General features: G+C 37.5%; 1 pseudogene; it reads left to right on the forward strand.

Moving 5' to 3' along the window:
- LOC107680415 (extracellular calcium-sensing receptor-like) overlaps nt 1-11,708 on the forward strand; it is a 26,533-nt pseudogene extending 14,825 nt beyond the window's left edge.
- Nucleotides 11,709-16,071: the final 4,363 nt, after the last annotated feature.

Below are 16,071 nucleotides of genomic sequence, written 5' to 3' on the forward strand. Positions count from 1 at the left end.
TATATATATATTTATATATATATATATATTTTTTTTTTATGGACATACTATCCTTATGCTATTTATTTATTTATTTATATGCTATTTATCATAATGGTTTAATGTTTTCACAGTGTGAATCTACCAGATTTCCGGCTGGCTCAAATAATGATATTTGCCATTGAAGAGATAAATAGAAGTGAAATGTTGCTCCCAAATGTTTCTATTGGTTACCAAATCTATGATACCTGTAGTTCAAGAATGTCTTCTATGAGTGCAACTATGGGACTGATGAATGGTCCAGAGTTTGCAGCAGGGGATACATGCAATGGACAGTCTTCTATACATGCTATCATAGGAGAAACAGAGTCTTCTGCCACAGTGATTCTGTCCAGAACTACAGGACCTTTTAAAATTCCAGTGGTAAAGAACAATAAAAAAAAGAGCTGACATAATGATACTGATGTCATTCTGACATACAGATGAGTATTTCATTGTTTGTTTTCACTTTTTTTCTCTCAGATAAGTCACACAGCCTCATGTGAATGTCTCAGTAATAGGAAAGATCACCCCTCATTCTTCAGGATTATTTCTAGTGATTACCACCAGAGCAGAGCACTTGCATACATTGTCAAGCACTTAGGCTGGTCTTGGGTGGGAGCTGTAAACAGTGACAATGACTATGGAAACTATGGAATGGCCATATTTCTGAATACAGCACAGAAAGAGGGGATTTGTGTAGAGTACTCTGTGAAATTCTATCGAACAGAGCCAGAAAAACTAAAAAAAAGTGGTAGATACAATAAAAAAAGGCAACACAAAAGTGATTGTTGCATTTGTTTCATTTATTGAGATGGGCTTACTTATTGATCAGTTAAATATTCTGAATATTACAGGCCTCCAAATAATTGGAGTGGAAGGATGGATAACATCAACGAGTATGATTACACCAAAGAGTTTTCAGGTGATGGGAGGGTCACTGGGATTTGCATTGAGAAAAATCAACTTGGAAGGGTTTTCCAATTATGTCGTAAAAGCATTTTGGGACACAGCTTTTCCATGCTCACAGATTAAGGGGAATCCCTCTCAATATACAATAAATTGCAGCAGATATCAAGATCTACTTGCACTGAAAAACTACAATGAAGATGTGCCTGAACAAAAATATTCAAGTCACGTCTACAAAGCAGTTTATGCTGTGGCTCATTCACTGCACAGTCTACTAAAGTGCAAAGAACAAGAAGGTTGTGAGAAAGGCCTGACAATAAAACCACAGCAGGTAAAAGATACAAATCAAATCAATAGAAAGGAAGGAAGAGAAAGGTGTAACAGTAGTTTTGGTGAACAATGTTTTAAAATATATCAATGATAATGTACCAGAACTGTCTTTTTTATATTAGGTGGTTGATGCACTGAAAAAAGTAAATTTTACCGTGAAGTTCGGAGATCGTGTGTGGTTTGACAGAACTGGTGCCGCAGTAGCCCAATATGAAGTAGTGAACTGGCAGCAGGACTCTGATGGATCATTACAATTTAAATCAGTGGGATACTATGATGCCTCACTGCCCCCTGAGCAGCGCTTTGTGCTCAATACTGAAAACATAATCTGGGCTAGAGGACAACTGGAGGTAAATAAACTATTTGTAAATGGCATTGTTTAAATTGAGGAAACATTAATAAAAAAGTAACTACTTGAATTGACCTTTATGAAAGCCCTAAAGTAAAAAAATAATAATAATAAATTAGCAGAGAAAATGTGGTGCACCATTATGAGTGCAAGTTGGTCTGAAAGAAGTAACATTATGGGTGAGTCAACACTGTGAAAAATACAGATAACCGTCAATGTATTAATTCCTGGTGGCTAAAATAGCCATTATCTCTAAGTTGATACATTTTCAGGATGACATTTCCAGTAAAGTCAAATAATGCAGGTTTTATCAAGTGGTCAGAAGAGCAGTGTTCATGAATGAGTTTTGAGCAAAATGATAAATGATAAGTTGAGCAATATTGTGCAAATTTCTATAACAACACTTTCCAAACCTTGCTTTATTCCTAAGTACACACACACACACACAAATACAAAAATTAAATAAAAATGACAAACCTCACATACTACATGCTCCAAGTATACACTATTCTGTACTAAAATATTAACTTGTCTCTACATTCTTCAGAGTCTATAAATAACTATATGTATATTTTTTACTTGTAGAAGCCAAGCTCTGTTTGCAGTGAAAGCTGTCTTCCAGGCACTAGGAAGGCTGCACAAAAAGGAAGACCTGTCTGCTGTTATGACTGTATTCCATGTGCAGAAGGAGAAATCAGTAATGAGACAGGTAATCTCACAGCCCGTCTGACAGTCCATCTCATTCATGTTCTTTTTTCCCCCTTTTGTCTCCAACTAGTGTTTGCAACTTCCTTTCCAGATTCAAATAATTGCAAGCAGTGTCCAGGGGAATACTGGTCTAATGCTGAAAAAAATAAATGTGTGTTAAAGGCCGAAGAGTTTCTGTCATTCACAGAAGTTATGGGTATAGTGCTAGTCTTTTTCTCACTCTTTGGAGCAGGATTAACTGTGCTGGTGGCCATCCTGTTTTACAGAATGAGGGACACCCCCATAGTAAAAGCCAACAACTCAGAGCTGAGTTTCCTGCTGCTCTTCTCACTGACTCTGTGTTTTCTCTGTTCACTTACTTTCATTGGTCAGCCCAATGAGTGGTCATGTATGTTGCGTCACACAGCATTTGGGATCACATTTGTCCTCTGTATCTCCTGTGTTCTGGGGAAAACAATAGTGGTGTTAATGGAATTCAAGGCTACACTTCCAGACCCCCATAGTAAAAGCCAACAACTCAGAACTGAGCTTCCTGCTGCTCTTCTCATTGATTCTGTGTTTCCTCTGTTCACTTACTTTCATTGGTCAGCCCACTGAGTGGTCCTGTATGTTGCGTCACACAGCATTTGGGATCACTTTTGTCCTCTGTATCTCCTGTGTTCTGGGGAAAACAATAGTGGTGTTAATGGCCTTCAAGGCTACACTTCCAGGAAGTAATGTCATGAAATGGTTTGGACCTGCACAACAACGACTCAGTGTTCTTGCCTTTACACTTATACAGGTTCTCATATGTGTGCTATGGCTAACAATATCACCTCCATTTCCATACAAAAATATGAACTATTTTAAGGAAAAGATCATTCTTGAGTGCAGTCTGGGCTCTACTGTAAGTTTCTGGGCTGTTCTGGGTTATATTGGCCTACTGGCTGTCTTGTGCTTCATTTTAGCTTTTCTGGCTCGCACACTGCCTGATAACTTCAATGAAGCCAAATTCATCACATTCAGTATGCTGATATTCTGTGCTGTATGGATCACATTTATTCCAGCTTATATCAGTTCTCCTGGAAAATTTACTGTAGCTGTGGAGATATTTGCCATTTTAGCCTCAAGCTTTGGTTTCACTATTCTGCATATTTGCACCTAAATGTTATATCATCCTGCTTAAGCCTGACCAAAATACAAAGACAAATATGATGGGAAAAACATATTTTAAGACTTGAATAACATATTATTATTTTATTATTTTAATAATTGTTTTCATCATTTTTTAAAGTTGATCAAATATTGATCAAGATCACACACACACACACACACAAGATTTTCATGTAAACTGATTAAATAAACTGTCAAACTTTTATGTACAAATATTATGCAGTTGTGTGAGTTAAATAAAGAACCAAAACAGTGACAATTAAAAATGTTGATACATTGAGAACGAAAAATCTGACAACATGACAACTTACATTAAATCTAGTGTGACCCTGGCCCAGTTTTGTCAGAGGTGTAATTGAATGCCTCCAAACAGTCTTGGGCTCAATTCCCCAATTCCCAAGGAATGCATACAGTGATGTAAAAAAATAATAATGACAAATTAATAAATAAATAATAAAATAAAAAAGGCTATTGGGAATCTTGTGTACTGTACTGCTGTTCTTCTTCTTCTTCTTCTTCTTTTCCCCCCAATTACTTTTAAATAATTAACAGAGCACAGATCTGTATTTTAAAATATTTACAAATGTCTATACACAAGAATCAAGATTCTGAACATTCAACCAAATGCCTTAGTGCTAGGGATGTAACGGTTCATGTACTTGTCCTGAACCGTCACGTTACGGATGCCGTGGTTCGGTCAATCACAGGTGATCAATCCAGTAGGGGGCATGCACCGTAATGCACCGCTAACCGCCCAACAACAGGAAAGAGCAGATGAAGAGACGATCTGAGCAGCAACAAAAAACAACAATGGTGAGTTCAGATGGAACGCAAGAGTTGTTTTAAATCAGCAGTGTGTGAAAGTTTCAGGTTCTAGAGATGCACTGGTCGAGCAACCATAAATCTTTTAAATTTTCAAAATCTTCTAATTTTTTTTTTTAAGTTTTATTTTGGCTAATCGTTATTCTGGAATTGCACACGAACTGCATTGCAATAATTTCCCCAAAATCTAGTTTGTGTGGAAATATTATAAGCCTGCAAACAGGATGCTGTCACAATTATATGCTCTGTCTTATATGCCCATTTTCATGGACTTTTAGTTTGTTTATCTTCAGTCACATGTTTCTTTTGTTCTAGTTTCTAGTTAAGTTGTGTTTGCTTGCCTGCCTTTTGGATTGTTTGCTCATTTGGATTATTAAAGCATTTTTTGAACCTGTTCTATGATGCAATATGAGGTCGCCCAAGCATTGAGGAGCTAAACCATTCAGGGCTTTATAATTAAATAGCAAGATTTTAAAATGTATTCGTTGTTCAATAGGGAGCCAGTGCAGAGTTGACAGAACCGGGCTAATAAGGTCATACTTCCTGGTTCTAGTAAGAACTCTAGCTGCTGCATTTTGGACCAGCTGGAGTTTGTTTATTAAGTGCGCAGAGCAACCACCCAATAAAGCATTACAATAATCTAACCTTGAGGTCATAATTAACGCTAAATGAATTAACGTTTCTGCATTTGACATTGAGAGCATAGGTCGTAATTTAGATATATTTTTAAGATGGAAAAATGGGGTTTTCCAAATGCTAGAAACATGGTTTTCAAAGGAAAGATTGCTGTCAAATAACACACCTAGGTTCCTAACTGATGACGAAGAATTAACAGAGCAGCCATCAAGTGCTAGACAGTGTTTTAGGTTATTACATGCAGGGGTTTTTGGTCCAATAATAACCTCTGTTTTTTTTTTCAGAATTTAGCAGAAGGAAATTACTAGTCATCCAGTTTTTTATATCAACTATGCATTCCGTTAGTTTTGCGAATTTGTGTGGGTTGTGAAGAAATATAGAGCTGAGTATCATCAGCATAACAGTGAAAGCTGACACCATGTTTCTTGATGATATCTCCCAAGGGTAACAGGCAAAGTCTGAAAAGCAACAGTCCTAGTACTGAGCCTTGTGGCACTCCATTCTGTACTTGTGATCGATATGATATCTTGTCATTCACTGCTATGATTTGATGACTGTATTTGATTTGTAGTCTACTCAAAAGAATGTTGTGGTCGATAGTATCAAACGCAGCGCTAAGATCCAGTAGCACTAATAGAGAAATACAACCATGACCGGATGATAAGAGCAAGTCATCTGTAACTCTGATGAGAGCAGTCTCAGTACTATGATACGGTCTAAATCCTGACTGGAAATCCTCACAGATACCATTTTTCTCTAAGATGGAACATAGCTGAGAGGGTACTGCCTTTTCTAGTATTTTTAACAGAAAAGGGATATTTGAGATAGGTCTGTAATCAACTAATTCTCTAGGATCAAGTTGGTTTATTTATTTATTTATTTTTTAATGAGAGGCTTAATAACAGCCAATTTGAAGGTTTTGGGGACATATCCTAATGAAACTGACAAAATATTCATATTAATATTCAGAAGAGGATCTATGACTTCTGGAAGCACCTCTTTTAGTAGCTCAGATGGAATAGGGTCTAACATACATGTTGTAGATTTTGATGATTTGACAAGTTTATACAATTCTTCCTGTCCTATAGCAGAGAATGAGTGGAATTGTTCCTCAGGGGAACTATAGTGCACTGTCTGATGCGATACTGTGGCTGACAGCAACATGGTTAGGATTTTTATCTCTAATAGTATCTATCTTGGAAGTAAAGAAGTTCATAAAGTCATTACTGCTGTGCTGTTGGGAAATGTCTGTGTCTGTTGATGCTTTATTTTTCATCAAGCTAGCCACTGTATTGAATAAATGCCTGGGGTTGTATTTGTTTTCTTCTAAGAGAGACAAAAAGTAAGTAGATCTAGCCGTTTTTAGGGCTTTTCTATAAGTAGAAGTACTTTCCCGCCATGCGATACGAAATACCTCTAGTTTTGTTTTCTTCCAGCTGCACTCCATTCTCTGGGCTGTTCTCTTTAAAGGGTCATGAAACCCCAAAACACATTTTTTGAGAGGGGAACAGATATGTACTGGCTGCACATCACTGAAAAGACTAAAAGCACTCATAAATGTTATCGATAAGTAGAAATTGGTTATTTTTGCGTTTATCCGAGCAATTTCGTTCTTCTGGTTTGAAAAGCAAAGTCGAAGCTACGTCACAAAATCTGACGTAGATTTGGGCCTCGGAGTGTGTAGATAGGCTTTCAGGGGCTAATCTACGTCAGCTGGCCCTGAGCTAATCTGTGCATTTATTCATGAGAAAGAGGTCGTTCAATCCAATCACTGCACCGTAGTACGTATAACGGTTACAATATAACATGAATATTATTCATGAGAAAGTATCGCTTCTGTCTTCCCTCATTGCTGGCATTAAGAGACATGGTTCGGCGTCGAATGTGCTCGTTTCTTCGGTGCGACAACATAAAAGTGTTGTTTGCGTTTCCCTGCGACACGACGAGAGCTGAACTTTGGGTGCAGGCGGTTGGTTTGCCGTGTTCTACCAACACAACTGGAAAATATGTTTGTAGCAAACATTTTGTAATGGAGAACTTTGTGAATTGGGGACTAATGGAATCCAGTTTTGCTGATCATTAGATCTTTTTAAAGAAAGAAACTGTACAAATTCCCGTATCCACAGATTTGGTAAGTGTTTGCTTAAATATTTGCTTAAATATTCTTTATTTTGCGTAGGCTATTCAGATGGTTATGTTAGATTTTATCGGAGCAGACATAGTCAATGTTAACAAGTTACTAAGTAGTTTTCAGTGCTCTGGTCTATTGTTATCATATTGTAAAAATGCGTGTGTTTTATAACATTTTTTAAACAGTTGTAAAAGAGTTACAGTTGTCCTCTGAGCCCAAGTTGTGTCGTGAGGTGGGGTGCCAGACAGAAGTATTCACAAAAGATGCGTCATGCCAAACAGATGTTGATTCGCCAATCAAGCATGTATCCACACAGCACACATGGAAACCAGAGCGAAGAAGCAAGAGTAAGAATTGATTTTTCTTTCTTTTGTTCTTCCTCTAGTCATCATTTTGAATTTAAATACAATTGAAGTGAACTGAATTTTTTTTTATAATTAGGCACTCAAATGAAACAGCATAGAAAACATGTTAGCTGCAGTACCGTCATGTCGAACACATCATTTGAGGAAGGCCCTCTAGCTGTTTCAACACCTGTAAAAAGGCCTAGAAGAGAAGCTACAGATGACATCACTTTTCATCCAGAAGTGACTAACCACAGCATCTATGATGAAAGGTGAGTAATTGAGTATGTGTACTTTTTGATTTGCCTGCTGCTAATATCATTAGCAATAAACATCTGGCACAGACATCAATTCATTTTCATGTTTTTGTGTTTGCTGTATTTTAGCACAGTGATTGAAACCCCACATTATAAAATGAGGAAGTTTGTTGTTTATGAAGAAAACTTAATTTAGCTCTTCAGGAAGTGCCCTGTCTGCACAAGGAGCTGTGTTGTACATGCTAGGACTGTGGGAACGCTTCTGTGTGTGGACCAGGTTTGCACACACTGTGAGCATCAGAACACTTGGACAAGTCAGCCATATGTCGCAAACATACCTGCAGGAAATATCCAGCTGTCTGCAGCTGTAATTTTTAGTGGAGCCTCCTTCTTGCAAGTGGAAAAGGCAAGGCACTTTTTCTTTACACACCTATGAAACCTCTCTGCCAGTTGTAGTATGACTAACTTTCCTCTTTCTTTGTGTCTAGTTCTTGCAGGCATATAATATCACAGGAATTAGTCACACAACCTTCCTGAAACACCAATGGAATTGCTGTGAACTGTACACCAAGGTACAGTTTTTTCAGAGGCCATCAACAGTGGAGACACCGTTTTGGGCGGTGACATGCGAGCAGACTCTCCTGGTATGTGTAATTTACTAAAAATATTATGTTATGCAGTGTTTCATATTTTTCGACAACCAAAAATATTAATTTTCTGATGATTAATTATTCAGGGCATTGTGCCAAATACCGGACCTACACAGTGATGGACCTAAAAACAAACCGGATAATGGACTTATTCAGGTATTTTTTTGTTTATGAATGTAAATTCAGTGCTAATATATACATGTAAGGTATTATTCTGATACATTATCTAAATTAATCACTACTTTGCAATAACATAACAATTTTATCTTTTTTTATAGAGCAATGACGTCGGTAACAGCCAACGCATGGAAAAGGAGGTGTTGCAATGATACCTGAGACAGCTGGAGCAGAGAGGGCTCCGTGTTCAAAAGATTGTCTCGGATAGGCATCCTGCTGTCATGAAGTTCCTCAGGGACAGCAGACCAGGTGTTGTGCACACATTCAATGCATGGCACATGGCAAAAGGTTTGCTTTGTAATAGAACTTATGTTCCAGATATACGGGGTAGAAACTGTACTTAAACATTTTTATATGTATCTGCTATACCTGTCAATCATTCTAACTGTTATTTTTGTTCTATGGATTGTTTAGGTGTTGCTAAAAAAATAGACTCCCTTGCAAAGCTGAAGAGTTGCAGAGAAGTTGGTTCTTGGAAAAAGAGCATTGTAAACCACCTTTACTGGTGTGGCGAAAGTTCATCTACAGGCAGTGGAATTGTAGCCAAATGGAAATCAGTTGCCAACCACATGCAGAACATACATGAGCATGACGGGGAATTTCAAAAATGCCTCCATCAACCGCTTGTGGGAGATCAAGCAAGAAAGTGACTCAAACCAAGTAAAGACAACCATATAAACATATTGATATATTATCTGTTTTTGTATGTATAGCATTGTGCCTTTTTAATGATAACATGTGAAACAATTACATTTATATTCTGCTATTGCATTTATTTCCTTGATTTATCTTTAGCAATGTGTTCATATGTATTGACAGTCTTATTATCTCATTAGGTACAGCTGCATGTGAGCAGCTCAGTGGCGTAATCCTGGCTTCAAAACTGTTTAGGGATCTTGAGAATCTAAGTGGTGATTACCAGAATTCATCACTGGAGTCTTTTCACAGTTTGGTCATCCGGTTTGTGCCAAAGAGTGTGGTATTCTCCTATGTGGGAATGTTGTGCAGGTATGTTCTCATCTGCAATTGTTTCCTTGAACAAATTTCTTGTATGAAGTTTTGGCAGCTTCCTGGAGCAAATAACACTGAACATTGCTAAAGTGGGAGGTGATTTATAGTATGTAACAGTATCTTTTTTTACCTTAGATCACAACTGGCAGCCATGCACTACAATGAAAACAGTGCAAGAACACAAGCCACTACGTTTACCATGCATTACCATTTACCATGCATGGTATACACAATGTACCTTAATGAGCCTTCATTAAGTTTGTTTTAAATGTAGCGTAGTTGCATAAATATGTCTTTGTTTTTGATACAAGACGTCTTATGAACTATATTTTTAGCTTAATGTACTATTTAATGATAGTTATGTACTACTTAATGTTAGCTTATGTACTAGTTACTGAATAGAATGGTGATATGGCCTCAGAGTTATATTCTTTATAGGTTGCTCACATTTTTGGGATGAATTAATGTTAATTAGGTAGCGCTTTACAATAAGGTTTCATTTGTTAAGTTAACTACTTTAGTTAACATGAATTAAGAATGAACAATAATTCTACACCACTTATTAATATAAATTAATGTTCATTTCAACATTTACTAATACATTTGTTAAATCAAAAGATGTGTTCGTTAAAATTAGTTACTGAACTAACATCAACAAACAACGACTGTATTTTAATTAACTAATATTAAAGATTATTATATACTGTTACAAATGTTTTGTTTATTCTTATGTAGCCGGGTAAGGTATAGCCCAGGTATGATTGGCTGATGTCATGCCAGCCTGTGAACCTATCAGTGTCCCTACTCCTTTGTGATTGGTTAACATGGTTTAAATCCTATGAACCTATCAGTGTTGGCAGTGATAATATAAAAAGGGAAGGATTTGATTACTCAGGATGCATTATCCTTGATACTACTCCTGTTGGTGCAGACGACTGCTCATTTTTATTTGTTCCTTTTTTTTTTTTTTCTTTGTACAAGTAGTTGTCAAATCTCTGTTTGTGGACTCCTTTTTGAAGTAGATTGTTCTGTGGTGGTATGAAAGTGAGTTTTGTATTTTTGAATGTGTCTTGGTGTTTGTACCAGTTAACCATGTTGTCATTTAGGAGTAGAACCTTTTAAAGTGGGGGTTGCAGTCTTTTAGCGTGTCCACATGGAGTGCGGTGCTTAACCAACTGTATTGCTTTCACAACTGTGGTGTGGGGATGGTGTGAGGTGAAAATCCAAAAGGCCCCCGCTGGCCATTTCTCTCGTACTGGTAATTTCTGTAACTGGTAGATTTGTGTATCTGATTTGATTACGATTGTGTATAAAAATCAATGTGTTCAACGGTTTAATTTTGTGTATAAATAAATGGCTTAATTTTTATACTTTGCCTATGTCTCCATGCTCACCCTGCCTTTGGCAACGAACCTGTGTGCCCTTGTATAGGGTTATGTCCCGGTATATTCCGGGTGGCGTAGTCGTTTTGTATCCATTGTTGTTGGTAATTTCCCCTACCTGACCACTTATTGCCACACTTAGTTTATGTTAGTTAATATATTAACTAATGTTAATTAAACGTTTTTGTAACGTGTTACCATTCATAAATATAATAAATTACATTGAAAGCCCTCAGGCCAGTAAGTGGACAAATTATGTTTGTAAAATATTTATTTATTTTCTAAACATGTTACAAGTAAGACAACACAATTACAGTCCAAACAGTCACGCAGTTTTACAAACAGTCAAAACGTTTTAAATTACTCAATGGGAGGGGGTAAGAAACAGTATAGTTTTCAATTTGGTCTGGGAACTGCTATCTAATGCGTGTAACTGCACAGGAGGGTATCACCACTCGGATGTGTCTGCCCAGGTATCACCAGCACCATCTGACAAAATTTCTGTATGCCAGGTGTATGTAAGAACTGTGAAAGACATTTAAGTGAGTTTGTATTCATATACTGATTAGTAGTGTGCAGTGGCGGATTAAGTCAAGTCACCTTTATTTATATAGCGCTTTTAACAATACAGATTGTGTCAAAGCAACTGAACAGCATTGCAAAATTTGTAATTAATAAACTGATCTGATAAGGCTACAACAATCCTTAAATCAGGTTACCACTCTTTACAGTGTACTCTGAAGTTATTATATTATTATATAATTTATATAATATATTATGATAATTATTTATAACTTGTGAACCCACCTCTTACAGGTGTAATCTGTTCTAAGATGTGATATAAATCTGAACTGTATGCAGCAAATTGAAACATTTTATAACTAGTGAAGCCAACTGTTACAGGTATAATAATAATCCAATCTGTTAATCACTTCAGACTCTATGGGGGAAAAAAAGAGTGGATAATCTTTTTAGAGTCATTGTTGTCCTCAGCTCCTTTTTCATTCATTTATATTTAATTTACAAAAACATTTTCTAATGGTTACTCCCTTGTGTAAAAAGGATGTTTTCAGAAATGCAACAATGAGTGCATGGTCTTGTTTGCAGTTACATATACAGTGCTTAACAAATTTATTAGGCCACCACCCAATAGGTTTGGGTCACAGCTGCCCTAAACTAAGTAGGTGATTACCAAAATTACTATTGTTATTTTTCTGTAATTGTTAATCCACCAGTATGTGTAAGATCTTTAGTCACAGTAGTGTTTCTAATGCTAAAATATAATTATTGTTGGGATTGAATGATTCTAAGATAGATTGCACAAAAGTTTAATTTAAAAACAAGTCTTTGGGAACAACTAGAAACTATTTGGAAGTCAGTAACAACAGAGACTGTGGAAAAGTGCATAAAAATTATGCCAGCAAGAATGCAAGCTTTTATCAAGGCCAAAGGAGGCCATACAAAATAAAAATAAAATAGCCTATTTATATTTTTTGGTTTATTAGTTTTTATTATGTGTGAGTAAAGACTATTTAGTTGTTTCAGTTTGTTATTTGCCCAATGGTAACACCATTTTTAGTTTTAAACAAGGGTTTTTTGAGGGGAGGTCTAATAAATTTGTTAAGCACTGTATATAGCTACATATAGTTTTGTGAGGATTTGAACTGAAAATAAAACTTACAAACTCACTCGTTTACACTTTGCCCCTTTCTTGGTTGCCAATGGCTACAAAGTACAATGTGAAAGCGCAAGGCTGACGTTCCGTAGTGGATTCACACATCCAAGAACGAGGCATTTCAGTTGAAGAGACGGGAGTTGCGCGAAAGCATGCTCCTAGAATCTGTTTGAGTCATATATGGCCGTCAAAACGAAAGCGCACGGGTTCACACAGTAGGATAGCCTATGTGTGAATCTGGCGATTGATCGTGCATCCATTGTTTCACGCATAAAAAAAAAAAAACCTTTTAACAAAACTTTCAGAGAACTTAGTACGTTCTGATGAAAGGGTAGCCTATGTATAGGCCATGGCTAGATATACGTTTGAGAATACATTGCTTGTTTTACCGCAGAACATTTATTTGCGTGGTGCCCCCCTGGCGCTGGACCTGCAATGTCGTCAATATGATCACAATGTGATTCAGGGGATTCTGGTGGAGAGAGGTCCTCCACTTCCAGACAGCTCTCAGAACCACTGTAACTGCTGCACTCTGTAGCACTATCCATTTCACCTGAGTGTCTGTGTCTGTGTGTGTGTTTGCACTGCCGGTATGCAAATTAGCTATTTATGCACTCAGTGAAACTCCCTTTTTTATGCAAAACCTTCCCTCTTTCCAGACTCTACCCTCCCAGCTTTTCACAGTTGACCACGCCCCTTTTTAGAACCCTTTTCAAATCGGAGGTGTGAAAAAACTGCTGCAGCAGGGGGGATTTATGACACTTTAAGGTGCGAGTGTGCTCGTTATACCACAGTGTCAGACTGTTTTCCTTAATCTTCTTTAAGCATTAAGGGGCAACCATATCTAAAGTGCTAGAAAAGAGAGAGTCAGTAGTTTGTTACACCGTCAAGTTTTTCTGAGATATTGGATATGCTGAGGAATTGAGACAATTCAAGAAAATTATTTACAAAGCAGTCAAAAGACTGGTAGTAGAAGTGATGGTTGAAGTTGAATTTGCATCTTTAGCTATATGGAGTGTACACACAACTACATAATAATCCGAGATATCATGACTCTGCTGCAGAATTTAAATGCCATTAAGGCAAGGCTTGTTTATTTATATAGCACATTTCATACACAATCGTAATTCAAAGTGCTTTACATAAAAGGAAGTAAAATAATCATAAAAATAATCACAATAAAACAAGTAATTTAAAAACTTTTAAAATGATTTTAAAATGAATTTAAAACAGTTTAAGATAGAAAATGATTATACATAAAATACAGTGCAATCAGTTCGGACGTAGCACAGTGCTCATTCAATAAATGCACATCTAAACAGATGAGTTTTGAGTCTGGATTTAAATGTGGTTAATGTTTTAGCACATCTGATCTCTTCTGGAAGCTGATTCCAACTGCGGGCAGCATAATAGCTAAAAGCAGACTCCCCTTGTTTTGTGTGAACCCTTGGTATAGTATGCTGATTTGGTTACTGCTTTGACATGACTACTGAAATGACTAGTCATTTGGCGATAAGGCTAGGTAAATCTGGGTATCATCAGCATAGCTGTGATAGGCAATTTGGTTATTTCTCATTATTTGACTTAGTGGGAGCATATACAGGCTAAACAGGAGCGGTGCAAGAATTAAGCCTTGTGGGACTCCGCATGTCATGGACATCCACTTTGACTTATGCTCTCCAATACTCACATAATAACCTCTCCTTTCTAAGTATGACCTGAACCATTTGAGTGCCATCCCAGAAAGCCCGACCCAGTTTTCCGGTCTCTCTAGAAGTATGTTATGATCGACAGTGTAAAACGCAGCACTAAGATCTAGTAGTACCAGCACTGATATTTTGCCAGAATCAGCGCTGTCTCTGTGCTGTGATGCGTGCGGAAACCAGACTGAAAATTGTCCAGGTATCCATTTGAGTTTAAGTATTTGTTCAGCTGATTAAAAACTACCTTTTCAATAATCTTGCATATAAAAAGGAAGATTTGATATTGGTTGTGGCTAGTTCCACATTGAAAGCATGAAGGCTGTCTTTTAGATGCTATAGTGAATTTCAAGTTTCATCGTCCACCACATCCGCTCAGCTTTTCTGCGTTGTCTTTTCATACTCTGTACTGTACTGTATTTTCTCCAGGGTGCTTTTTGTCTGCCAGTCTTCTTGCTGATTTTCACAGGAGCAATATCATTAATAACATTCTGAACTTTTGAGTTAAAGGGATCAAGGAGAAGATCAACAGAGTCTGCAGAAAGTGAAATGTTTAGATCTCTACAGATGAGTAAATCTAGAGTGTGTCCACGATTGTGTGGGTCCATGCACATGCTGAATCAGGTCAAAAGTGTTTAAAACAGTTATAATTTATTTTGTAGTTTTGATTTCTGCATTATCTTTGTGAATATTAAAATCCCCTGCAATAGCAAAACAGTCAAACTCTGAGGAAATCATAGATAACAGTTCTGTGAACTCTTCAACAAAGGCTGGATAGTTTTTTGGAGGCCTGTAAATAATGATAAACAGAATGCGTGGAGCACTTTTAGCACAATACCCAGATATTCAAAAGACGAGAACTGACCAAATGACACTTGCTTGCATTGATAGACATCTTTAAATAGAGCAGCTACACCTCCACCTCTCCTAACAGCTCTGCAGACACGTATGAATTTAAGACGGGCTGATTCCTTACTGACCAAATTAAACTTGCTTGCATTGATAGACATCTTTAAATAGAGCAGCTACACCTCCACCTCTCCTAACAGCTCTGCAGACACGTATGAATTTAAGACGGGCTGATTCCTTACTGACCAAATTAAACTTGCTTGCATTGATAGACATCTTTAAATAGAGCAGCTACACCTCCACCTCTCCTAACAGCTCTGCAGACACGTATGAATTTAAGACGGGCTGATTCCTTACTGACCAAATTGATCAGAAATTATGTATTTTTTAGTGAGTGAATGTTTAAAAATGCTAACTTGATGCCATTACTTTTTGTCTCTACAGCAATCTTAGTTTGATGCATAATAGGCCGCAGATTAGATAGGTCAGCCATACGGCTTGAGAAGGCCTTAGACTTTCTATCACGTGAAAAAACAGAGGGTTCCTGCTTGTTCTGTAAACATTTGTGAATGTTGCTGCTATCGTAGCGGGGACCTGACACATATCACTGAAAGCTGTTATCAGTTGTTTTTGGTTCACCTTCAGCAGATGGAGGAGGGATTGGGCCCTGGTGTTGTGGCAGCGGCAGGAGAGCTCTCACAGGAGGAGGAGGAGGACGAGCCGGGCCCACAGGTGGTGGTTGTGGGGCCTGCCATTTTTAGTTGATATCTGGGGGCTTGCAGCGAAAGAGTGGGAGAGTTTCATCCCAGCATATACCAGTTCCTCCATTTTCTGTGAGAAGCTTAGAAGTGGAGATGCTGGAGAGAGGGATAATGTGTCTGGTGAGCGGGGCTCTGGCTCTGGTGTTTCCGGTGGCTGAAATATGTTGTCCTGGCTTCCCTGGCTGTTTTCCAGAAAGTCGTCCTTGGGTG

The sequence above is a fragment of the Sinocyclocheilus anshuiensis genome, unplaced genomic scaffold (genome assembly GCF_001515605.1).
Source record: "Sinocyclocheilus anshuiensis isolate Anshui unplaced genomic scaffold, SAMN03320099.WGS_v1.1 scaffold1989, whole genome shotgun sequence".
Lineage (NCBI taxonomy): Eukaryota > Metazoa > Chordata > Actinopteri > Cypriniformes > Cyprinidae > Sinocyclocheilus > Sinocyclocheilus anshuiensis.